The sequence below is a fragment of the Trichosurus vulpecula genome, chromosome 3 (genome assembly GCF_011100635.1).
Source record: "Trichosurus vulpecula isolate mTriVul1 chromosome 3, mTriVul1.pri, whole genome shotgun sequence".
Classification (NCBI taxonomy): Eukaryota; Metazoa; Chordata; class Mammalia; order Diprotodontia; family Phalangeridae; genus Trichosurus; species Trichosurus vulpecula.
In genome coordinates this window covers 255587898-255614969 of record NC_050575.1, presented here as the reverse complement: position 1 = coordinate 255614969, position 27072 = coordinate 255587898, and the positions used below count along the sequence as shown (strand labels likewise).

At 39.0% G+C, this 27072-nt stretch overlaps 1 pseudogene; it reads left to right on the top strand.

The window, feature by feature from the left end:
- On the top strand, positions 1-26775 carry LOC118842451 (annotated as a pseudogene).
- The last annotated feature ends 297 nt before the right edge of the window (positions 26776-27072 follow it).

Sequence of the window (27072 nt, the reverse complement as noted above, 5' to 3'; positions counted from 1 at the left end):
ATGACTACAACAACGTAAGTGGAAAGAACCACAACAGAACTGTACAAACCAAATACTCTGAAATTATAATTCCAAGTTTGATCCCAAAGAGGAGATAGGAGAAAATACCTTCTGGGGGCAGCTAGGTGACTGTGTTGGTAACCAAAAATGGGCTCCTTAGCACTTAGTCAACAAGTGCCCTTGACTAGTTTGGCTTTTTCCCCTGAACTGAATGCTGTTTGTATGTTGGATTGGAGTAAGCTTGTCGGCCTCTTCACCTTGCTTCCCTTACTTAAACAGATTGAAAGAACCTGTGCTTTCCCCGGCGTACCTTACACCCCCAAAGAAGCTGGATGGTTAAAAACAGCTTCTGTTGGAGCCCGAGGCTGCTATAGCTACAGCCACAGCTGAAGCTGAAGCCGGAGCTGCCGGTAGCAGAGCTGACCTACAGGAGGAAGCTGAACAAGGACTTGAGGCCAGTAGGTAATCTTTTTACCATAGAGGGGAAGCATGTATATGATTTTGCTGTACACCATCATGCTTCTCTGTGGCCTCCTGGTTACTCTTGTGAAGCGTACTTATTGGGCCTGGAAGCTTTTGATCAATATATCAAAATGGGAATGCTGGTTCATGGGTTGGTTACTGTGGAGCCTAAATATATGCTTTGATTCTTCTGCCTCCTACTTTGAGAGTTTCTTATATCCGGTGGTTCCGAACCTTTCAGACATATATATGATCCTCTTTGAAATTATAAACTCTGCTCTTCTACTACATTTGGTGACAAGGATGGGATCCTCTTAGTTTAGTTTTCCTATTGTGTTTCCTTGTACATCTGGGGAAAGGCTGAGAGGAGAATCTTAGTCTCTATCTAGGGTGGGATCCTCTTGCCTTCCTCATTATGTTCCTTTCGAAAAGAAACATTTCCCATCCGAGTTTGGCTCTAATATTGGATCTTTGCATAACTGAAATCTCAACCAAACTGGAGATGATTTTATTTGAAGGATAATAGCCCATACTTGCCTACTCTTTTTGTTCTTTGCTTTGGCTAACCTTTTTGCTAGTTCTGTTTCCTTTAGGCTTAAGCACCCTGCACTTTCCAGTGACTGCCTAAGCATGTAGCATTCTTGGAATTCCTGCCAGCTCGTTAAAGAACTGACCTCTGGAATGGGACTTTTATGGGCAGGGACACCTCTACATCCAATTTCAGCAAGAAGAAGCTATGGAAAATGAGACCTTCACACCTTACCCCAAGATTTTGAGCCTCAATTGTTCGAAGGGGTGGGAATGATGGTAGTGTTCTGTGTACTTATTTTGTGTTATCCTTGCTATGTTGTTTTATTGTTATGATATTATTGATCCAATGTAATGGATACAAGGATCTAGGGGTGGACATTTCAATTATTAATGATTATTTTGGGGATGATTGATTGAAGAGATTATCTTGCTGGGACCTAGGGGAGGATCACATTTGAATCATAAACCAATATTTGGGAATGTCACTGAATGATATGTTTTGCTTTATTATGAATGATATGTTTTAGTTTCCTTTGTAATTGAATCACAATGTATGTTCTAGGATACATGGCTGATTAGATTATGTATCCTAGAACAAGGGGTGGAGGAGAGTGGCTGTGGGTGAATCTTATACCCCCACAGAAGTTGCTAGCCAGGTTGTCCAAACATATGGCGTAGTCAGCAGGATCTGGCTTTAACAAGGAAGCATGGTTGGGGTACTGGGTTGGTTGAATGTTTCCCAGTTTTTGGATTGCTCTTTGTACTTAGAGTGGCTATGGTTCTGTGCAGCCTCAGGAGCAACAAAGTCCTGAAGGAAAACAGGCTGGCGGAAGTGCTGGCCTGCCTGGTTTCAACTCCATGGAACAAGATACCCTTCCCAGGATTAGATAATCACTTCTAAGCTCACCACCATCCTGCTAATTCAAGCTTTGATTGATACCACCTCCCTCAGTCTCCTTTCTCCTCTCTGAGGGGAGGGCTGGAGTACTGAATACCCAACTCTTCCCAATGCCTTCCTTTATAGAGGGCAGACACTAGACTCAACTCACTCGACTTTGCACTTGCTGTCCTCCCTGGCTTCAACTCCACAGGACAAGATGCCTCTGTGCTGGGTACACCATCTCGCTCCCCAACATCCCCTTCATCACTCTACCCATCCCTTTCCTGCCTTCTTTTGTATATTGTCTACCCCCTTTAGGTTGTAAGCTTCTTGAAAGCAGGGACTGTCTTTTTATTAATTGCACCCTTAGCACTTAGCACAGTGCCTGGCTCTTAATAAATGTTTATTGGATTGAATTTATTTGATAGAAAAAAAGGAGGGGCATTGACAGGAATGACAGATGCAGGCCAACCCTTCTGCTAGGATAAATTTGAACTCTACACATTTCCTCCCATGATGCATCCTCTGTTCTTCAAATAGTGTATATAACAGTCAAACAAGGCTGCCATTGAGTGCCCGGGTCAGTGGTATATATAAGCATCAGTAAATAATCACTAAATTGTACAAGAATGTATAAATGCCACTTTGCAATTTGTACAAATTGCCTGGGGTTGCTGCAGCGGCAAGTGTTTTTAAAATTTTTCCACCACCCCTAGGTCTTAGATAAGAAAGCCCTATTTGGTCTCTAGTGCCTTCTGCTTCTCCAAAGCAGCAGTTCTCAAAGTGTTATCTCCTAAAAAGAGGTCTGCAAGGTCAAAATTATTTTCATAATAATTCTGGCATTTTCTTTTCTAATGTGGTAAATATGTAACCCAAATAAGTAAGAGATCTTTAGGGGCTCTTCAATAATTTTTAAGATGGTAAAGGGGTTCAAAGACCAAGAGGTCTGAGAATCATTCCCCAAAAGGACAGAATGCAAGTAGACCATTTCTCTACCTCCTCAGAGGAAGTAGAAGCCAGAGATCTCACACATCAGTTGTCCACAATGAACAGTAGAATGGTTGTTAGATTACGGTTATTGTCCAGTTATTGGGAGGCAGCAGGACCAGCCAGACCAGGACCCGTTCAGAACAGGACCTAGCACCCTGAATCAGTGAGCTGTGGCAGTTACCAGACTTTTCAATCCACAAACACCAAAGACAACAGAGAAGGTTAGTGGAAAAAGCTGCGGGGGACAGAGTTCGAGGTTTGGCCACCGCCCCAAGGGCAGCAGAGGAGGTGCAGCTAAAGAACTACAGTTGCAGTTACTTCCGCCACCAGGCCCACGTGGTGGGAGGAATTAAGTGGCGGATCAATGTAGGAGTGCAGAGCCTGCTGAAGATTTGTGTCAGGTCCGGGTTGGTGTTCCTTGAGGAAGGAGGAGTGCTGGGGTGGCAGAGCCGGCTATATAGAAATAGCTCTGAAATCAATGGTGAATCCCCTCAAGCTTGGAATAAAGTACTCTTTGCTCTACAAGCAGTCATACCCAGTCGAAAAACTCAAGGGTCAAGTTAGTTGGCTGGGAACATGGCCAGGCAGTGAAAATGCACCCAGATTCAGTCTCAGACTTTGGAATCTTTCTTTGGTGACAAAGAAGACCAAAACATATGGCCTGAAGAAGTCAACAAAGTGCAAGAGCCTACACCAAAAGCCTCCAAGAAAAACATAAACTGGTCTCAGGCCATGGAAGAGCTCAAAAAGGAGTTGGAAAAGCAAGTTCGGGAAGTAGAGGAAAAATTGGGAAGAGAAATGAGAAGGATGTAAGAAAACCATGAAAAACAAGTCAATGACTTGCTAAAGGAGACACAAAAAATACTGAAAAAATGTTGAAAATAACACTTTAAAAATAGACTAACTCAAATGGCAAAAGAGCTCCAAAAAGCCAATGAGGAGAAGAACGTCTTGAAAGGCAGAATTAGCCAAATGGAGAAGGAGGTCAAAAAGACCACTGAAGAAAATACTAACTTAAAAATGAGATTGGAGCAAGTGGAAGCTAGTGACTTGATGAGAAATCAAGAAGTTATAAAACAGAACCAAAGGAATGAAAAAATGGAAGACAATGTCAACTATCTCATTGGAAAAACCACTGACCTAGAAAATAGATCCAGGAGAGATAATTTAAAAATTATTGGACTACCTGAAAGCCATGATGAAAAAAAGAGCCTAGATATCATCTTTCAAGAAATTATCAAGGAGAATTGCCCTGATATTCTAGAGCCAGAGGGTAAAATAGAAATTGAAAGAATCCACAGATTGCCTCCTCAAATAGATCCCAAAAAGAAAATTCCTAGGAACATTGTTGCCAAGTTCCAGAGCTCCCAAGTCAAGGAGAAAATACTGCAAGCAGCCAGAAAGAAACAATTTGAATATTGTGGGAAAACAATTAGGATAACACACGATCAGGCAGCTTCCACATTAAGGTATCGATGGGCTTGAAATATGATATTCCGGAGGTCAATGGAGCTAGGATTAAAACCAAGAATCGCCTACCCAGCAAAACTGAGTATCATGCTCCAAGGCAAAATATGGATTTTCAGTAAAATAGAGGACTTTCAATCTTTCTCAGTGAAAATACCAGAGCTGAATAGAAAATTTGACTTTCAAATGCATCAATCAAGAGAAGCATGAAAAGGTAAACAAGAAAGAGAAATCATAAGGGACTTACTACAGTTGAACTGTTTTGTTTACATTCCTACATAGAAAGATGATGGGTATGATTCATAAGACCTCAATATCATAGTAGCTGAAAGGAATATGCATATATATATATATATATATATATATATTATGTGTCATTATAAGGAGAGTAAAGAACATTGTAGGACAAATGACAATTTTACTTCAGGAAGTCACCAGTGAATCTATATTTGACATGAGAAATCTTCTGTGAATGTAGCAACATCTTATAATTCTGTTCATATCACTTAGAATGAAGAATAAGTGCTAAGTCCATAGTGAACATTCCATAAATAGGATGATGGAGTCATAAATTTAGAAATGGAAAGAATTCCAGAGGCCATGTTGTCTAAATTCCATATTTTATAGAGGAGGAAACTGATGCTAATCAATATTAAAATCTTTACCGAATGCCCACAAGTAGGAGCTCTAATTCCAGATTCCATGCTCTTTCCATAGTACCAAAATGTGGACAGAAGCTGAATGTTTCTGCCATAAAAGATTATCACAAAAAAGGCATTTTATAACCTTAAGGTATTAGGGAAAATATGAGCTATTTTTATTATTTTTACTGTTGTTTATAAAGCATTATGGTGAGTGCTTAGGGAATTTTATACCTTATGAAAATGCAGTGCCTTCTTATGAAGTGCCCTAAGTAGGAGAAAAAAGGTGATCCTTTTTGGAATTTATATAAAATGCAAATAGTTCTCACTTAGAATATATCTCCCTTGACATAATTGGTATGTGAGAATACATGTACTCACATAGTCCCTTTGTTAAGGGAAAGATTAGGAGGTAGAGTACTACTGATGTCGATTGACTCTCTTTGAAAAGAGCTAAGATGGTAAAGAGACGATATTTGACTTGGCTTTAACCAACACTTATGAAAATCACTGATAAAATGCACCTCTTTACAGAGCTCAGTAACATGAATTATTTTCAGGCTAAGATGCATCTCTTTAAGAAGACCTGGGGCCTGTGATATAATATCCCCTATATTAAGTTCCTAGTGTCATAGAACTAGAGCTGGAAGGAAATGCAGAAGTGATCTAGTCTAACCCTTCAGTTTTACAGATGAAGGAGCTGAAGCCCAGAGTGGTGTGACTTACTGAAGGTCTCAAAGGTGGTATGAGACAGAGATAGAGGTATGCTGGAGCTAGGTGGAACCAGGTCAGAGGAGTTGATTGTTAAGTTTTCAGTTTGAGCATTTATAACTCAAAAATTAGCAAATATTACAAATAAAGGGCTTTGTTTTGCTAATTGACTAAATTTAGTAAAATGATAGCAAAAATGTTAGCAATGCATATTAAAATTAAAATTGTGCCTACATTTTTAAAAAAGAGCCAGTTGTTAGTCATGTACCAACTCATCCATGTGTAGAGTCTACCAGGATTTAAATCCAGGTTCTTTGATGCTAGATGCAGAATGCTTTCCACATTGTCAGGGTGAGACCTATAATACCAACAAAAGCACACAAAAAATGTGGGGAGAAGAATGTATAAGTATTAGACAAAAGTATGGTAATATACAAGTTCTTTTTAAAAATAATTTGACACTCTATTTTTTAATATTTTTATTTATTTTGTTAAATATTTTCAAATTACATGTAAAAAATCAATGATCTTTTTAAAAAAAATTGAAGTCCCAAATCCCCTCCCTCCAAAACTCACTCCATTAGAAGGCAAACAAATTAATATTGGTTATACCTGTGAAATCATGCAAAATATATTGCCACGTTAGCTATGTTGCAAAACAAAACGTAGGCAAAAACAAGAAAAATTAAGTCAAATATGTGTGTGTTTCACTTTCCATATTTTTCAGCTCTCCATATGGATTTGGATAGCATTTTTCCTCATGTGTCCTTTGGAATTATCTTCAATCATTTTCTTGCTCAGAGTAGCTAAGTCTTTCACAATTGTTCATCCTCACAATATTGCTCTTACTATACACAATATTCTTCTGTTCTGCTCATTTTCCTTTGCATGATTCATATGTCTTCCTATTTTTTTTATTTTTCTGAAATCATTTTACTTGTCATTTCTTATAGCACAATGATATTCTATCACAATCATGTTCCACAACTTATTCAACTATTCCTTATTTTATGGATATTCTCTCAATTTCCAATTACTTGCCACCACAAAGAGCTGATATAGATATCTTTATCACATGCTCAAGTATATACATATACATATCGTACACATGCATATATACATACACATATTATATATATATGCATACATCCATATATATGTGTATGCACACACCATATATGTATATAAACATACATATACATATATATACAAACACACATATGTATGTATTCACATGCACACGCACACACACACATACATACAGACACCAATAAGTGCTTTTCCTTTTCTTGGATCTCTTTGGGATACAGACCTAGTAGTGTTATTGCCAACTCAAAGGGTATGGAAAGTTTTGTAATTCTTTGGGCATAATTCAAATTCTTCTCCAGAATGGTAAGACTAGTTCACAACTCCACCCGCAGTTCATTAATGTCACAATTTTCCAAAATCCCCTCCAACATTTGCCATTTTTTTCTGTCATGTTAGGTATGAGATGGTGTCTCAGAGGCATTTTAATATGCATTTGATGTAATAAGTAGTGATTTAGAGGATTTTGCATGACTATTGATAGCTTTGGTTTCTTATTCTGAAACTGCCGGTTCATATGCTTTGACCATTTATTAATTGAGAAATGGCTCTTATTTCTTTTATAAATTTGCTTCAGTTCCCTTTATATTTGTGAAATAAGACCTTTGTCAGAGAAACTAGCTATATTTTTTTTCTTTCATCTTCCCATTTTCATTCTAATTTTGGCTTCATTTGTTTTGCTTGTGCAAAAGATTTTTAAATTATATGAAATCACAGTTATGTATTTTACTTCCTGTGGTCCTCTCCATTTCTTGTTTGTTCATAAATTTTTCCCTTCTTCATAGATCTGACAGGTACATTTTCCCATGCTCCCCTAATTTCTTATGATATTATCCTTTACTTCTAATCTATTTATCCATTTTGACTTTATCTTGGGATACAGTGTGAGGTGTTGGTCTTTGCCTAGTTTCTAACAAACTTTTCCAAATTTCCCAGCATTTTTGTCAAAACTACACAGGTTCTTAGCTGTTGCTGCTCTTTTAAAAATATAACAGTTTTATATTTTAATACAATTATTTTCATTTCTATTTCTATGAATTTTGTTTTATGCATTTGAAAATATTATTTTTGTGTGTGCATAGATAGACTTGAGCAGACTTCCAAAGGGACCTATGACATAAAGAAAATGTTAAGATCCCCTGAAAAGTGCAGAATATTATGTGGCTCTAGGCTAGGGATGCTGAGATCTATGTCTAGTTCAGCAATGAAATAATTCTGTGATATTGAGGAATTTATTCATTCATCTGGTCTTAAATTTTCTCATCTTCAAAATGAGGAGAGTAGCTTAAATGATCTTTGAAGACCTTTGTAAATTTGAAGTATTATAATTAGATTTCCATATATTTTAATTATTAATATTAAATTAAGGTTTACAGAAAATTATGTATTAAATGTACCATTCCTTGAAATAGGGGCGTGTGTGTGGGAATGTGTGTGCGCTTGTGTGTGTGTGTGTGTATGTGTATGTAAAGTTGATGATATTCTGCTTTGTGTTTTATGAAGAACAGGAAAGAGGGAGAGAATCTGAATGTCCTGGGAAAGTTGAGTGAAGGAATTCAAAGCAGAAGGTAATATTGTATACCCATCACAATCCTGTAGAGGGGCTGAATGCTTGTTTTCTTCCCCCCAAAATCATGTTTGAGCCTATTATGAATAAAAGGAAGGAGTGGATCAGTAGTGAGTTTTAATAATTTATAAAATAAATAAAATGCAGATTTATGGTCCATAGTGTTTAAAAGTCCCCTTCTAATGCCTCTTGATGGCAGGGAAGTGCTTTGGTCTTTTCAAGGTGATGCCAGTTATGGTAAGTTTCACCAAGCTGGGGAGTGAGTGTCTGCATACTGTCTTGGTGATGGATTGCAAATCAGTCATCATAAAACACTAATGAAGTCTAAAGAAGCTTATCCCTACTAGCAAGGTGATTTTGAGGGGAAGAGGGGATGTTGTCATTAACTCAAATAATAATAAAGCATTTAAGTATTTTATTTTGCAAAGTTTATTTTAAATCTCATTTTGTATTCCCAATAATCCTGGAAGGAAGGTACTTTTGTTATTACCATTTTATAAATGAGGAAATTGAGGAACAAATTGTTAAGAGACATGTTAATGGTGATACAGCTAATAAGTGTTTGAAATGGGATTTGAATTCAGGTCTTACTTACTCCAAGTACTTTGTGATTAAATTGATGCCCATACTGTCAACTAGGTAATAGAGATATCACCAGGACTGACTTTGGCAGAAGTGAATACGTCAGGGAAATAATTCATTCTTGATGCAATAATATGTGAATCTCTATGCAATAATAGGTGAAAACTAAAGCTGAATTAAACTTCAAACACATACATAGAGTTTCAGGCCATGACTGAGCTAAAACCTACTCCTAATTTGAGCTTTCTCTGGATTAAAAAGGACATAATTACTTGAGTTTTTGGAGAGTCACTTTGTAAGAAAACAAAGGGTAGGATAAAATATGTCTGGTCTTGAACCATTCATTCTTCTTCACTTCACTTCAAATTTAACCCTAGTTCAGGCACATACAATGAACTATAGATGTATAACTCAACAAGTTCTCCCACAGGCATTATGTGGTTTTGTTTGTCAGCTCAGAGATGTGAGGAGCATGAAAAAATAGCTGTCTGTAGGTTAATAAATACTTGCTTTGAAAGATTTCAGATATTCTACTGGAGGGTACTATATTATAACCTGGACTTTTTTGTTTTAACACTCTTTAGTTTTCCTTGGATTTTAGTCTTAAGGGGTTTTGTGTCTCTTGTCACCTTAAGTCATAGCCAAGAGAAGGCAGGATAGTGGTTTCATTAGCCCTTTCCTATTTCACTATTGATCCAACCCACTAAACTTATTATTAAAATGCCCTCCTCCCATTCCTCAATGGTGTTAAGTATGCATGTTATCCCCAAATCCCATTAGCCAGTCATTCTCCAGCTCTATGAGTCAAATCTGGCTCCCATTCTTTCAGAGGTGACTTTTAACTAATGAAAACTGACACAATATGCAGACACCTGATCCCCAAGAAAGTATGCAGCGACTTCATTTCCAGACATTGCAGAATGTGGGAGCCTCACAGGTCATTAGCATTCAGATAGGTCAATGACTGACAGTCTCCTGTGTGTTTGGACGTCTCTTTCTCACCTCAGGGGGTATTGAATGTGTTTTAAATGAAGGTATTTTTTCAGAAGATTTAGCAATGCTAATTGCCTAACATCAAATTTAAATTCATAATTAGTAATGATATTATTAGAGCACTTTTATGCCATATGATTTATCCTTTACTATATAAATTAATTCATATTGTAGGAAAAATCTCATGCTATGCATCAAACACCCAAACAACCACTAGTACAATTAAAGATAGAATATGTAAGCCTTGGTAACTAATTAGAGTAAATAGTGTATCTATACATTTGCTCAGACAGGTAGGTGATCCAAGTTTCACTCCAATAATGCTGATCACAATCTTTTCACGTCTGACAATCTTGTGGAGCTTTTGTACACAGCACCTCATAAAGTCACATACAGGAGCTCCACTTTATTAAAGTGTGTGTGTGTGTGTGTGTCTGTGTGTGTGTGTGTATGTCTGTTAATGTTTTTCATTCAAATCAAGTCAATAACATTTATTAGGGCCCTAACAGGAACTCTGTAAAATGAGAAGCCTATACTGGATAACTGGCTGAAGTCCTTTTCTGTGATCTTTTTTATTTTTATTTATTTTTTTTTTTTTGCTTTTTGGCAGGGCAGTTGGGGTTAAGTGACTTGCCCAAGGTCACACAGCTAGTACATGTGTCAAGTGTCTGAGGCCGGATTTGAACTCAGGTCCTCCTGACTCCAGGGCTGGTGCTCTACTGACTGCGCCACCTAGCTGCCCCTGTGATCTTTTTTATATATACCTTTTTTTTGTTTATTTTTTCTCCTCCCAAACAGTTCAGGTCTACTTACACATCCTAACTTTCCTTCAGAGCACACAGTTATTTACCTGTTAGTGAATCTCAAAAGAAATTAAACAAAATGAATACCCTTTCCCAAAAATAGGTGGGCAACAGATGAGAATACATCCCCTCCCTGTCTGCTCACATTAGACTTAGCTCCTTTGTTTATTAGTCTTGGGCTGCTACTAGAGGCTAGTTATGTATTCACAGCAACATTTCCCAATTTAGTGAGTGTGCCGGGCCAATTGATTCAGACAATACAATAGCTGTGAAAGCAATCGGGAGACACTCCAAATTTAAAAAGTAACAGGACACACAAAATTGAAGCCTATCGACTGTTTTTTTGTGATAATTGAATTCCATTGCATTTTAGCAGTGAAAGATGAGCATGAATGGAGCTGCTTCCACTGAGGAAAGGGTGAGGGCAGTATAAATTGGAGAAATACACCATTAACATTTCCATTCAGAAACCAGCTACATTATTGATGTCACCTAGAAAAGGCCAGGGCTCCCCCATCCTCTTCTTAAACAGAATGGAGCACATTGCAAAGCCAAAAGTCATGTGTTCAGTCATATGGCATCACTGATGTGATGGGGTAGAGGTAGAAGAAAGTGGCACTGCTTGCTTCTCCATGTCTTCCTTCCCCAGGGCGGAGGAATAGCTTGATTTTGGGGACAACATTTTGATATCTGACACTCCAAAACAGTTATGCAAATGAGGATCTTTTTCTGGAGCTGCTACTAAGAAAAGCTTTCCTAAGCAAAGTTGTTGTCTTGACTCATAAACCTTAATTCAGCTGAAAGGGAAATGTACATTTCCTTTTTATGATGTTGGAACTGCTTGCTCCCTGAGTTCTTGACTTCCAAAGGTCAGCCTTGGGGCCTAGCTTTCAGTGAGAACAGTGGTTCTCTTTCTTCTTACTGTAATAGTTCAAGACCCATTCAGTTGGTATTCACCATCAGTTTTATGAGAAATGGTCTTTGCAACTTCAGAGAACACAGGTTAAGCAGCTGTTCTGAGACTGCTGTCTTGTGCTAAAATAATTAAGATTCTCAACACACTTTTCTATTGATCCATACTTCCTTAAGCAAAAACCAGATAGAATTCATGCAGAATTTTTACAGTGGGAAATCTATAAGTAACTGTCACTGCAGTGACTAAAATTTTGTTCTTTTTTTCACCTGTAGCTTTATGTCCATTTTTTAGAGCACCTCCAGAGTAATCCATTTTACTCATAGATTATGACATGTTCCTCTGCTGCTCAAAAATCTTCAGTTGCTTTTTCTGACCTCTTGAATAGAGTTTAAACACCTCTGTCTGGCATACAAAGCCTTCCATCATTTGCCTCCAGACTCATCTCCTATTACTCCCCTCTATTCACTCTGTGGCGCTGCCACAGTGGATGGTATTTTGACTCTTAGACTTAAGCAGTACTCTTCTTCCTTTTTCCTCCTTTATACCTTTGATCACTCTGTTCCCTATGCATAGAATGCCAACCAAGCACTCACTTCTCTTTTCAATCCCTACCCATCATTTTTTTTTTCAATGCAATTTATTTATTTAACATATTTGGTTTTCAGCATTGATTTTCACAACAGTTTGGATTACAAATTTTCTCCCCATTTCTGCCCTCCCCCCCCACTCCAAGATGGCGTATATTCTGGTTGCCCTGTTCCCCAGTCAGCCCTCCCCTCTATCACCCCCCTCCCCTCTCATCCCCTTTTCCCTTCCTTTCTTGTAGGGCAAGATAAATTTCTACGCCCCATTGCCTGTGTATCTTATTTTTTAGTTGCATACAAAAAGTTTTTTTGTTTTTGAACATCTGATTTTAAAACTTTGAGTTCCAAATTCCCTTCCCTCTTCCCTTCCCACCCACCCTCCCTAAGAAGTTGAGCAATTCAACCTAGGCCACACATGTATTATTATGTATAACCCTTCCACAATATTCATGTTGTGAAAGGCTAACTACATTTTGCTCCTTCCCAACCCATCCCGCTTTATTGAATTTTCTTCCTTGACCCTGTCCCCTTTCCAAAGTGTTTGTTTTGATTACCTCCACCCCCATCTGCCCTCCACTCCATCATCCCCCTGCCTTTTATTTTTTTTTTTTTATCTTCCTCCCTCTTCTTTCCTGTGGGGTAAGATACCCAACTGAGTATGTATGGTATTCCCCCTCAGGCCAAATCTGATGAGAGCAAGGTTCACTCATTCCCCCCTCACCTGCCCACTCCCCTCCTCTCCTAGAACTGCTTCCTCTTGCCACCTTTATGGGAGATAATCCACCCCATTCTATCTCTCCCTATCTCCCTCTCTCAGTAAGTTACTCTCTCATCCCTTAATTTCATTTTATTTCTTTTAGCTATCTTCCCTTCATCCTCAACTCACCCTGTGTCTGCTCTCTCTCTTTTACATATATGTATATATACACATACATACACATACATACATATACACATAGATACATGCATACATACACATTCACTTATATATATACATAAACATATATATATGCATATATATATATATGCATATTCCCTTCAACTACCCTAATACTGAGGTCTCATGAATCATACTCATCATCTTTCCATGTAGGAATGTAAACAAAACAGTTCAACTTTAGTAAGTCCCTTGCAATTTCCGTTTCTTGATTACCTTTTCATGCTTCTCTTGATTCTTGTGTTTGAAAGTCAAATTTTCTATTCAGTTCTGGTCTTTTCACTGAGAAAACTTGAAAGTCCTCCATTTTATTGAAAGTCCATATTTGCCTTGGAACATGATACTTAGTTTTGCTGGGTAGGTGATTCTAGGTTTTAATCCTAGCTCCATTGACCTCCGGAATATCGCATTCCAAGCCCTTCGATCTCTTAATGTAGAAGCTGCCAGATCTTGGGTTATTCTGATTGGGTTTCCACAATATTCAAATTGTTTCTTTCTGGCTGCTTGCAGTATTTTCTCCTTGATTTGGGAGCTCTGGAATTTGGCAACAATATTCCTAGGAGATTTCTTTTTGGGATCTATTTGCGGAGGCGATCGATGGATTCTTTCAATTTCTATTTTGCCCTGTGGCTCTAGAATATCAGGGCAGTTCTCCTTGATAATTTCCTGAAAGATGGTATCTAGGCTCTTTTTTTGATCATGGCTTTCAGGTAGTCCAATAATTTTTAAATTATCTCTCCTGGATCTATTTTCCAGGTCAGTGGTTTTTCCAAGGAGATATTTCACATTGTCTTCCATTTTTTCATTTCTCTGGTTCTGTTTTATAATATCCTGATTTCTCATAAAGTCACTAGCTTCCACTTGCTCCAATCTAATTTTTAAAGTAGTATTTTCTTCAGTGGTCTTTTGGACCTCCTTTTCCATTTGGCTAATTCTGCCTTTCAAGGAATTCTTCTCCTCATTGGCTTTTTGGAGCTCTTTTGCCATTTGAGTTAGTCTATTTTGTAAGGTGTTGTTTTCTTCAGTGTATTTTTCAGTATTTTTTTGGGTCTCCTTTAGCAAGTCATTGACTTGTTTTTCATGGTTTTCTCGCGTCCTTCTTATTTCTCTTCCCAATTTTTCCTCTACTTCTCTAACTTGCTTTTCCAAATCCTTTTTGAGTTCTTCTATGGTCTGGGGCCAGTTCATGTTTTTCTTGGAGGCTTTGGTTGTAGGCTCTATGACTTTGCTGTCTTCTTTAGGCTGTATGCTTTGGTCTTCTTTGTCACCAAAGAAAGAATCCAAAGTCTGAGACTGAATCTGGGCGCGTTTTCGCGTCCTGGCCATATTCCCAACCAACTAACTTGACCCTTGAGTTTTTCAGTGGGGTATGACTGCTTGTAGATTACAGAGTTCTATGTTCTGTGTTTGGGGGGGAGGTGCCAGCTCTGTCAGAGCCGCACTCCTCCTTCCCCAAGGACCCCCAGTCCAGACTGGGCTCAGATCTTCGGCAGGCTGTGCACCCCTGCTGTGATCCGCCACTTAATTCCCCCCACCAGGTGGGCCTGGAGCCGGAAGTAACAACAGCTGTAGCTGCCCCACCTCCGCTGCCCCCGGGGCTGGAAGCCGAACCGCGAACTCCTTCCACTCCCGCAGCTTTTCCCACTAACCTTCTCTGCAGTCTTTGGTGTTTGTGGGTCGAGGGGTCTGGTAACTGCTCACGTATTCAGGGCGCTAGGGCCCCCTCCGCCCGGCTTCTGGACTGGATCGTCCACGCCGCTCAGGCTGGGCTCTGCTCCACTCCGTTCCCAGCTCCCAGCTCCCAGCTCCCAGCTCCGTGTGGAATAGAGCTCACCCAGAGACTATCCGGGCTGTCCTGGGCTGGAGCCCTGCTTCCCTCTGCTGTTCTGTGGGTTCTGCCGTTCTAGAATTGGTTCAGAGCCATTTTTATAGGTTTTTGGAGGGACTCGGGTACGGAGCTCACTCTAGTCCGTGCTTACCAGCCGCCATCTTGGCTCCGCCCCCCCCACCCATCATTTTAAGTCCAGTTCAAAGGTTGCCACTTCCATGAAGACTTCCCTATTGCCTTACACCAACCCTAGTGGTAATTACCTTCCTCCTTAGACCTCATGTAGCACTGTATTTTATTCTGTACTTCTGTAGTGCATTATATATTTAAAAGTCATGTACTTATTGTTATACAATGCATTATATAGAAATCTGAGTTTGTATCTCATTCCCTAGATAGATTATAAGACTTTGAGGGATAGGGGCTCTACCTTATGTTAACATTGTAAGAAAAGTCTGATATTATTGAAGAGTTGTTTAGACTTTAAAATTATCATTTAAGTAAGTGATTAGTTCTGTAGAAAGCAGGTTTACACAAGTAATACCCCTTCCTCTAATAAAGAAAATTCAAGTTTTTTTCTGACTCTGGGATACTGAAAAACATTGTAGAGCTATCTTATCAGGAATAGTAATAGTTTTTTTAGTCCATTTTAGGAGATATCTGCCTACCTTCCAGAAGCATTATAATAGGAAAAAAATTGTCCTACTTGAGAATTGGAACTGAATTTCATTCTACTCTTTCATCACTTTTAACAAGCTAGAGGCAGAGAGAGATGAGGAAAAGGGAGTCAGGCCATGGGAGTCTTTTTTTTTTCCTGAGTGCTAACTCAGCTGGTTGATGTCTTCCTTTTATGTATTCATATAGGAAACAGTGTTACCTTGAAGAAAGGGGAAAAAACTTGCTATGAATTTAAATATTATTCATGGTAATAGATTGGGGCTAGTGCTTAATCAAGAAGATGCAGGCCTCTGCATAAATAAATGTCACTTCTCTTTTTTGTACAATATGGTAGGCCAGTTAGGCCTTTCCAGGCAAAGCTATATTCATTTTTAAAATGAGTTACATGACACTGTTTGATTCTCCCATGAAACTTATTACACAGTAGTTAGAATAAATGGGGCTTCCACATTTAAGAGGATATATACTCATTTTTTATAGAGAGGGGATGAGGCCAAAGTTTAGGTGAATATTCAAGTGGATGGGACCTCCCATAAAGACAGTGAACAAAAAATGATGACAGCTCAAGGAGCCATAAATTCATGAATAAAAATGTGAACCTGCCTTTAACTTGTGATTAAGAACACTTAATCCTGAGAAATAACATAAGTTCCTTCTTACTGGTTTTGTGACTATTAAAACTATTTGGTAATGCAACATGTTTTTGAAGAAAAGGCACTCATCCTATAGGTGAGACCTGGGTTTTAATCCCAACTCTGTCTCTGAAGTACTTGTGTGTTAATATGTTGTCTCTCCTCTCTGGGACTCAGTTTCCTCATGTGAAAAATGAGAGGTTGGATCTCTAGAGTACCACATAGATTTAAATCCTATGCACATGTATTTATTAGATGGCTACTATGGGAAAATGCTTTGCTGGTGTTGAGGATATAAAATAAAAGTGACACAGTGCCTACCTCAAGGAACTTGCAGTCTATGGGGAGAGAGAGGGGGCATACAATAAGTACGCAAATAAGTATATTAAAGGTAGGATATGATAGTAGCAAAGGAGAAATCCAGATGCAATGGTTTATGGAAACTCTATGAAGGAGTATTTACATTCAGCCATTTAGATTAGAGCATAACTCTTTAATGTTACCAATTAATTCAGTCTCCTCTGAAGTGGAATTTGGGCAGCTAAGTGGTTCACTGAATACAGCACTGGGTTCAGAAACAGAAAGATTCATCTTCATGTGTTCAAAAGCAGTCTCAGCCACTTACTAGCTGTGTGACCCTGGGCAACTCACTTTACCCTGTTTGCCTCCGTTTCTTAACTGTAATATAAGTCAAAGAAGGATATGGCAAACCACTCCAGTATATTTGCCAAGAAAACCTCAAATGGGGTCATGAAGAGTAGTGGACAATTAAAATGACTGAACAACAATCATGTGGAATTTGTGATAATTTAAACACCTACTGGACTAAGTTTTGCTTTCAAATTATTGATTGATTTCTTTTTTTAATTTATTTATTTAACATATTTAGTTTTCAGCATTGATTTTCACAAGAGTTTGAATTACAAATTTTCTGCCCATTTCTGCCACCCCCCCACTCCAAGATGGTGTATATTCTGGTTGCCCTGTTCCCCAGTCAGCCCTCCCTTCTGACACCCCACTCCACTCCCATCCCCTTTTCCCTTCCTTTCTTGTAGGGCAAGATAAACTTCTATGCCCCATTGCCTGTGTATCTTATTTTCTAGTTGCATGCAAAAACTTTTTTTTTGGTTTTTGAATATCTGTTTTTAAAATTTTGAGTTCCAAATTCTCTCCCCTCTTCCTTTCCCTGCCACCCTCCCTAAGAAGTCAAGCAATTCAACATAGGCCACATATGTATCATTGTGTATAACCCTTCCACAATACTCATGTTGTGAAAGACTAACTATATTTTGCTCCTTCTCTACCCATCCCCCTTTATTGAATTTTCTCCCTTGTCCCTGTCCCTTTTCAAAAGTGTTTGTTTTTGAATACCTCCTCCCCCCGTCTGCCCTCCCCTCCATTATCCCCCCCCTTTTTTTAATCTTCTTCCCTCTTCTTTCCCGTGGGGTAAGATACCCAATTGAGTATGTATGGTATTCCCTCCTCAGGTCCAATCTGATGAGAGCAAGATTCCCTCCTTCCCTCCCTCTCCCCTCCTCCCACAGAACTGCTTCCTCTTGCACCTTTATGCAAGATAATCCACCCCATTCTATTTCTTCCTAATTCCATCTCTCAATATATTCCTCTCTCATCCCTTAATTTGATTTTATTTCTTTTAGATATCTTCCCTTCAACTTCACCTCACCCTGTCCCTCTCTCTCTCTCTCTCTCTCTCTCTCTCTCTCTCTCTCTCTCTCTCTCTCTGTCTATATATATATATACACACATACATATATACATACATACACATTCATATATATATATATTCCCTTCAGCTACCCTAATACTGAGGTCTCATGAATCATACACATCATCTTTCCATGTAGGAATGTAAACAAAACAGTTCAACTTTAGTAAGTCCCCTGCAATTTCTTTTTCTTGTTCTTTTTCTTGATTAACTTTTCATGCTTTTTCTTGATTCTTGTGTTTGAAAGTGAAATTTTCTATTCAGCTCTGATCTTTTCATTGAGAAAGCTTGAAAGTCCTCTATTTTATTGAAAATCCATATTTTGCCTTGGAACATAATAGTCAGTTTTGCTGGGTAGGTGATTCTAGGTTTTAATCCTAGCTCCATTGACCTCCAGAATATCGTATTCCAAGCCCTTCGATCTCTTAATGTAGAAGCTGCCAGATCTTGGATTATTCTGATTATGTTTCCCCAATACTCAAATTGTTTCTTTTGGGCTGCTTGTAGTATTTTCTCCTTGACCTGGGAGCTCTGGAATTTGGCCACAATATTCCTAGGAGATTTCTTTTTGGGATCTATTTGAGGAGGCGATCGATGGATTCTTTCAATTTCTATTTTGTCCTGTGGCTCTAGAATATCAGGGCAGTTCTTGAGAATTTCTTGAAAGATGATATCTATGCTCTTTTTTTGATCACGGCTTTCAGGTAGTCCAATAATTGTTAAATTATCTCTCCTGGATCTATTTTCCAGGTCAGTGGTTTTTCCAATGAGATATTTCACATTGTCTTCCATTTTTTCATTCCTTTGGTTCTGTTTTATAATATCTTGATTTCTCATAAAGTCACTAGCTTCCACTTGCTCCAATCTAATTTTTAAGGTAGTATTTTCTTCAGTGGTCTTTTGGACCTCCTTTTCCATTTGGCTAATTCTGCCTTTCAAGGCATTCTTCTCCTCATTGGCTTTTTGGAGCTCTTTTGCCATTTCAGTTAGTCTACTTTTTAAGGTGTTGTTTTCTTCAGTGTATTTTTCAGTATTTTTTTGTGTCTCCTTTAGAAAGTCATTGACTTGTTTTTCTTGGTTTTCTTGCATCCTTCTCATTTCTCTTCCCAATTTTTCCTCTACTTCTCTAACTTGCTTTTCCAAATCCTTTTTGAGCTCTTACATGGCCTGGGACCAGTTCATGTTTTTCTTGGAGGCTTTTGTTGCAGGCTCTTTGACTTTGTTAACTTCTTCTGTCTGTATGTTTTGGTCTTCTTTGTCACCAAATAAAGAATCCAAAGTCTGAGACTGAATCTTGGTGTGTTTTCACTGCCTGGCCATATTCCCAACCAACTAACCTGACCCTTGAGTTTTTCAGTGGCGTATGACTGCTTGTAGACTAAAGAGTTCTATGTTCCATGTTTGGGGGGGATGTGCCAGCTCTGCCACACCAGCACTCCTCCTTCCCCAAGAACCCCCAACCTGGACTGATCTTGGATCTTCAGCAGGCTGTGCCCTCCTGCTTTCATCCACCAATTAATTCCTCCCACCAGGTGTAGCTGCCCCACCTCTGCTGCCCCAGGGGTGGCAGCCGAACCAGGAACTCCTTCCACTCCCACAGCTTTTCCCACTAACCTTCTCTGCTGTCTTTGGTGTTTGTGGGTTGAGAAGTCTGGTAACTGCCACAGCTCACTGATTCAGGGTGCTAGAGCACACTCCACCTGGCTCCTGGTCTGGTAGGCTCATGCCGCTCATGCTGGGCTCTGCTCTGCTCAGCTCTGCTCCCAGCTCCCAGCTCCGTGTGGGATAGACAACACGCAGAGACCATCAAGGCTGTCCTGGGCTGGAGCCCTGCTTCCCTCTTCTGTTTTGTGGGTGCTGCAGTTCTAGAATTGGTTCAGAGCCAATTTTCTTATAGGTTTTTAGAGGAACTCAGCAGAGAGCTCACCCTAGTCCCTGCTTTCCAGCCGCCATCTTGGCTCTGCCCCCCCCCCCATTGATTGATTTCTTAAGCAGATTAATAGTGTAAAGTAAGGGAAGGATGAAGAAGATAAATGGTATTGTTTGACTATTAAGTTCTCCTTTCAAGCATTTGCAACTCATTGAGAGTTAAGTGATAAAGGAACAATCCATATGCTTAATGCAAATCAGCCTTTTCCACAACCTTAACTCAAATGGTAAAAGCAATATTTTTTGACTAATGCCAGTCCACTTGGGCATATTGGCTACCTTAATTTACATTTATCCCTTGGTTAGATTTTGCTGATTTAGATATCTAGACCTTTCTCCTAATTAGTCTGAACTACTATGGTTGGGTTTAATATTTTATATTTAGTATCATGATTTTAGAGCTGGAAGGAAATTTAGGGTATAAGTAACATCTCTTCCTTTACTTACAAATAAGAAATCTGAGCTGCAGAGATGTCATTGCTTACTCAAGATTATGCAGCCTAACAATGTAAGGTCAGAGAGATCTACATGGTACATTAGTTTACAAGCACAAAAACACTCATCTCTATCTTTTTGCTACTAGCTTATCTCATTAATTCTCAACCTAAGATAACCAAGGGTTAAAAATCATCACTGTTACTGGTAAATAATTTATTAACAGCGTAACAATACAATGACATTTCAATAATTTGACAATGTATCTGTTATGACAAAGATCTCATTCGGAATCCCCTATAGCCATCAATTTCAATTGCTGACTCCCCCAAAGATGATTGAAACACAGTTCTCACAGGTTGGTAATTCAAAGTCCCTCAGGAATTTCCTTTAGGATATCTTCTCCATAAGAGGAATTAAATTCATTTCTTTTAAAATGTCTCTTCAGTCTTCCATGAAACTGATATTTAGCTCGTTTAATTTCTCAAGAAAGAAATTCTGTCTTTTCTGTGCCTCACGGAGTCCCTGTCACCGTTACAGTTAACACTTTGCAGGTCACATTTAAACTATAATTCTCGTGGAAGCTATTCCTTTCAACACAGATATCTCAATAACATTTGAGGTACAATGCTCATAGGCTTTTTGTGAGAAAAAGAAAAAAATGCACCTTAGAGAAGTACAAAAACATTTCCTTTCCTCAAAAAAGTTGTGAACACAAAATGAATTTTAGAAAACATCCATTGGTAGGCAAAAGAGAAAGAAGGCAATAAGCAAAGTAATGATGTTTGTACGATATGTCATAATTTTTTAAGAGTGTTGAAGAATATTATTCAAGTTTTTGGTGAAGTATTTCGTCAAGAAATGGGGTGAGACTGCTATGCTTCCCCACACTTGGTTTTTCTCATTTTTCTTCATCTACTCTAAAACAGAAAACATTTAAACTTTTGCTTTATTAAATAACCTTTTTCTCACTATGAAAGAATGGCCTTACATAGTTGCAAAACATATTTGAATCTGAAAATAAGAATCTCAACTAATACTGCTCTTGCTTTAAAATTTTGCTTGCCTTAACATGATCCCTTTCACAGGCTCTCTGACCTTCCCTTTCTCATTCCCAGCCCTATTTAATTTCAAAGATATGCCAGCAGCATCTTCTAGGACTCATGCTGGCAGAGAGATTCAGATAACCTGGGTTCCTAGAGGGAATTGTTCAAGATACATTTCCACTGTAAGTGGAGAGCTTTTGGAATTCATTGACATATGAAGGCTATTTTCACCTTCCCATCTTCTGTTTTCTTTATTAAAGGAAACTATTAACAATTAGGAATCAATTTATATGAGTCATTGTCAAGAACTTCAGTCCAAGTTCCATAGGTGCATTCCTGGGAACCTCAATCATGCCTCTTCTAAGGACTCTTAAAAAGATTTAAAAACAGTCTAGCCTCACTTACTACCTCTCCTTAAAAAGAGTAAGCATACTTTCACTTCTATTATCAGGATTTCTTGAATAACAATCTATTCTGTTGCTCCGTGTGCTAGTAATTGGGCACAATTACAAAGACTTTCTTACTGAAGCACATAGCATACGTTCTAATTCCCCCTATTGTGGGCACTATGCACTGTCTTTCAAAGCTGGATTTGAGTATCTTTTTTTTTAATCTCTCTCACCCTGTATTCGGTCCTAAAATGTAAAACTAAGAAGTGACTTAGTCACAGTATATGAAGAACCATTACAATTCTCAAGCTGCAGAGATGATAGAAAGAACAAATGATCATAATTTATTAGGTAATTTCATTCAGTCATCCTTGACTTCTCATGGTCTCTTATTCCCTATATTCAATGTTTTCCCAAGGCCTGGCAATTTCAGCTGTGCAACAATTCTCAAATATACTCCTTCTCACTTCTGACAGTGCACCAATATGCTGTAGGCCCTCATCACCCCACACCTAGACTATTTTACTAGCCTGCTGATGGATCTACCTACTTCACGTCTATATCCGCTCTAATCCATCCTCTATTCAGGCTCTAAAGTGATTTTCCTTAAGCACAGGCCCAACTACATCACCTCCCTACTCAATAAAGTCCAGTGGTTTCTTACCACTCCCAGGATCAAATACAAATTCCTCTGCTTGGCCATCGAAGCTCTTAATTACCTAGCCCCCTCCTACCTTTACAATCTTGTTCTTCCTTATTCCCAGCAATGTATTCTTTGAATAAGTGACACTGAACTTTTTGCTGCCATGAGCAAAAACACTCTATCTCTCAGCTCAAGGCATTTTTCTTTTGATTGACTCCCATACCAGGAATGCTTGTCCTCCTGATTTCTGTTTATTGGATTCCCTGGTTTCCTTTAGGTCCCAAAGAAAATGCTGTATTCTACAGCAAAGCCTTCCCATCCTTTCTTAATTATACTGTCTTCCCTCTGTTATTTTCTATTTATCCTTGTTTGCATATGTTTATTTTTTTGTTGTCTCCCCATTTGATTGCTGTCTTTTATGAGGGCAAGGAGTATCTTTTGCCTCTTTTTGTATCCCCAGTACTTAGCACTGTGCCTGGCACTTAGTAGGCATTTAATAAACATTAATTGATTGATAGATTGTCTTTGGGGATTTTAACAAATATTTATATTTTTTTCTGGACAGAATAATTGATGGGGTAAATAACTTTGAGACTAGGAACTAGATCTGAAGGCTCAGAGAAGGCCTCAGGGCACTGAATCACTGAGCTGTAGCAGTTTCCAGACTTCTTAACCCACAAATGCCAAAGACAACTAAGCAGGTCAGTGGGAAAACTCTGTTGGACCAGTCCCAGACCCAGGAGCAAGAGAAGCCACTGCAGCAGCAGCAGCAGCAGCTCCAGGCCCACAAATGCTGTCCCCCTTTATTCAATTTTCTCCCTTCACCCTGTCCCTTTTCAAAAATGTTTGCTTTTGATTACCTCCTCCCCCTATCTGCCCTCCCTTCTATCATCCCCCCTTTTTATCCCCTTCCCCCTTCTTTCCTATGGGGTAAGATACACAATTAATTGTGTGCTATTCCCTCCTCAAGTCAAATCTGATGGCAGCAAGATTCACTCATTCCCCCTCACCTGCCCCTTCTTCCTTTCCAATGAACTCCTTTCTCTTGCCAGTTTTATGTGAGATAATTATTTTTCTTGTATTTTTAGGTACTTAATATTTATTTAATATTTTTAGTTTTCAGCATAAATTTTCACAAGAGTTTGAATTACAAATTTTCTCCCCATTTCTACCCTTCTCCCACTCCAAGATGGCATATATTCTGATTGCCCCATTCCCCAGTCAGCCCTCCCTTCTGTCACCCCAGTCCCCCCATCCCCTTTTCCTTCACTTTCTTGTAGGGTAAGATAGATGTTTATGCCCCATTGCCTGTATATCTTATTTCCTAGTTGCATACAAAAATTTTTTTTGAACATCTTCTTTTAAAATTTGAGTTCCAAATTTTCTCCCCTTTTCCCTTCCACCAACCACCCCCCCAAGAAGGCAAGCAATTCAACATTGGCCACACATGTGTCATCATGCAAAATCCTTCCACAATACTCATGTTGTGAAAGACTAACTATATTTTTCTCCTTCCTATCCTATCCCTCTTTTTCCAATTTTCTCCCTTGACCCTGTCCCTTTTCAAAAGTGTTTGCTTTTGATTATGTCCTCCCCCTATCTGCCCTCCCTTCTATCATCCCCCTTTGTGATCTCCTTCCTCCTTCTTTCCTGTGGGGTAAGATACCCAATTGAGAGTGTATGTTATTCTCTCCTCAGGTCACATCCAATGAGAGCAAGATTCACTCATTCCCCCTAACCTGCCCCCTCTTCCCTCCCAACAGAATTGCTATTTCTTGCCACTTTTATGCAAGGTAATTTACCCCATTCTCTCTCTCCCTTTCTCCCTCTCTCAATATATTCCTCTCTCATCCCTTAATTTGATTTTTTTTTTAGATATTGTCCCTTCATATTCAACTCACCCTGTGCCCTCTGTCATATTAGTCATTGACTTGTTTTTCATGGTTTTCTCCCATCATTCTCATTTCTCTTCCCAATTTTTCCTCTACTTCTCTAACTTGCTTTTCCAAATCATTTTTGAGCTGTTCCATGACCTGAGACCAGTTCAGGTTTTTCTTGGAGGCTTTTGATGTAGGCTCTTTGACTTTGTTGACTTCGTATATGTGTGCGTGTGTGTGTGTGTGTGTGTGTGTGTGTGTGTGTGTGTGTATTCCCTTCAGCTACCCTGATACTGAGAAAGGTCACACATCATCTTTCCGTGAAGGAATGTAAACAAAACAGTTCAACTTTAGTGAGTCCCTTGTGATTTCTCTTTCCTGTTTACCTTTTCATGCTTCTCTTGATTCTTGTGTTTGAAAGTCAAATTTTCTATTCAGCTCTGGTCTTTTCACTGAGAAAGCTTGAAAGTCCTCTATTATTGAAAGTCCAAATTTTGCCTTGGAGCATAACACACAGTTTTGCTGGGTTGGTGCCTGAAGTACTAGAACCAGACAGTAAAATAGTCAGCAAAAGAATCTACCAATTACCTCCCAAAAAAGATCCCAAATTAAAAATGCCAAAGAATATTATAGCCAAATTTCAGAATTATCAGATCAAGGAGAAAGTACTACAAGCAGCCACAAAGAAAAAAATTCAAATATTGTGGAACCATCCTCAGGATGGATTACACAGGACCTTGCAGCTTCTACAAAAGTCTTTGGAGGTGTTTGGGGGAAGGCTCAGGTGAGTCCGTCTTTTCTCCCCCATCTTCTTTCTTCCCTTCTTCAGTTTTTTCTCAGTGATATATTTCATACTTCCTTCTATTTTTGGATCCTTTTGGTTTTGTTTTATTGTTTCCTCATGTCTCATGGAGTCATCAACGTCGACTTGCCCAGTTCATATTTTCAAGGAATCATTTTTTTTCAATTAGCTTTTGAACCTCTTTTCCCATTTGACCAATTCTGCTTTTTAGTGAGTTCTTCTCTTCATTGGATTTTTGTTCCTCTTTTACCATTTGGCATATTTTGGTTTTTGAGGTGTTATTTTTGGTGCCTCCTTTGCTAATTATTTTTCATGATTTTCTTATATCACTCTCATTTCTTTTCCCAATTTTTCTCCTGTCTCTCTCTTATTTGATTTTTAAACTACTTTTTTGAGCTCTTTCAAGAATTCTCTTTTTGGTTTTCAAGAATAACTCAGAATAAGAGATTTCTGGCCAGGCTGGCAGCTTCAGAGGAGGAAAAACAAGCTGTAGTCACTGCTTCAGCCCCAGTCCGCACCCCAGGACCCAGAAGGACTTCAGGTGCTTTGTTTCCAAGCCTAGTCCCAGGCTCGCGGGGCTCATCCAGCAAATATTTGGTGGAGTTTCGGGCAGGAAAAATATCATTGAAATGAACTACAATTACCCCAGATAAATGGAAAGGGCTTGTATACATTCAGCAAACTGATGATTCCCTCATCCATTTCTGTTGGAAGGATAGGACTTCTGGGAATGTAGAAGATGACTTAATTATTTTTCCTGATGACTGTGAATTTAAGCGAGTACCTCAGTGCACTACTGGCAGAGTATAGGTACTGAAGTTCAAGGCAGGATCAAAGCGGCTCTTCTTCCGGATGCAGGAGCCTAAGACTGAAAAGGATGAAGAACATTGCAGGAAAGTAAATGAATATTTGAATAATCCACCTATGCCAGGAGCTTTGGTGCAAGCAGAAGTAGAGGCCATGAACTTTCAGCACTTGGAGGTGAAGGTGGTTTGCAGAGCCTTCTGGGTAACATGAGTCATAACCAGCTCATGCAACATATTGGACCAACTGGCTTGGGAGGACTTGGTGGGCTTGGTGCACTGACAGGTCTTTGTCTGGCTAGCTTACTGGGGAGTGGAGGGCCTCCAATGAGCAGCTTTTCTTCAGGCTCCTGAAGCCAGTCAGCTTCTGTAACCCCATCTTCCACCTCTTCTTCCGCTCATGCTACATCAGCACTCAGTGCTCAATCAATTGCCTCTGCAACTGGTCCAAGCCCTGCAATGAGTTCAGTTGACTTGCCCAGTGTACTAACTCCAGAGATCATGGCTCCTATTCTGGCCAGTGCTGAAGTCCAAGAGCAGTTGCTGCCTTATCTTCCCTCTGGAGAATCTCTTCCACAGACTGCAGAAGAGATTCAGAACACATTGACCTCTCCTCAGTTTCAGCAGGCATTGAGTATGTTCAGTGCTGCCTTAGCCTCAGGACAGCTTGGCCCACTTATGAGTCAGTTTGGTTTACCAACTGAAGCTGTAGATGTGGCAAATAAGGGTGATGTTGAAGCATTTGCCAAAGCCATGCAAAACAATGCCAAGTCAGACCAAAAGGAAAGAGATATAAAGGACAAGAAAGACAAAGAGGAAGATATGAGTGTAGATTAAATTATTTGCTGTCTTTTAAGATATTGGAAATTCTTAGTAATTAAGTGATTGCAGTAGTGTCACTAGTTTATTGCGTACATTCATGCCTACATTCAGCCTACAAAATAAAGGACTTTTAAAAAAAAAAGAATAACTCAAATTTTTCTTTGAGGCTTTGCATATAGCAGTTTTGATTTTGTTGTCTTCCTCTGAGTTTGTGTTTTGATCTTTCCTGTCGCTATACTAAGTTTCTATGGTCAGATTATTTTTGTTATCATTGTTTCTGCTACTGGTGCTGTTGCTTGCTCATTTTTCCAG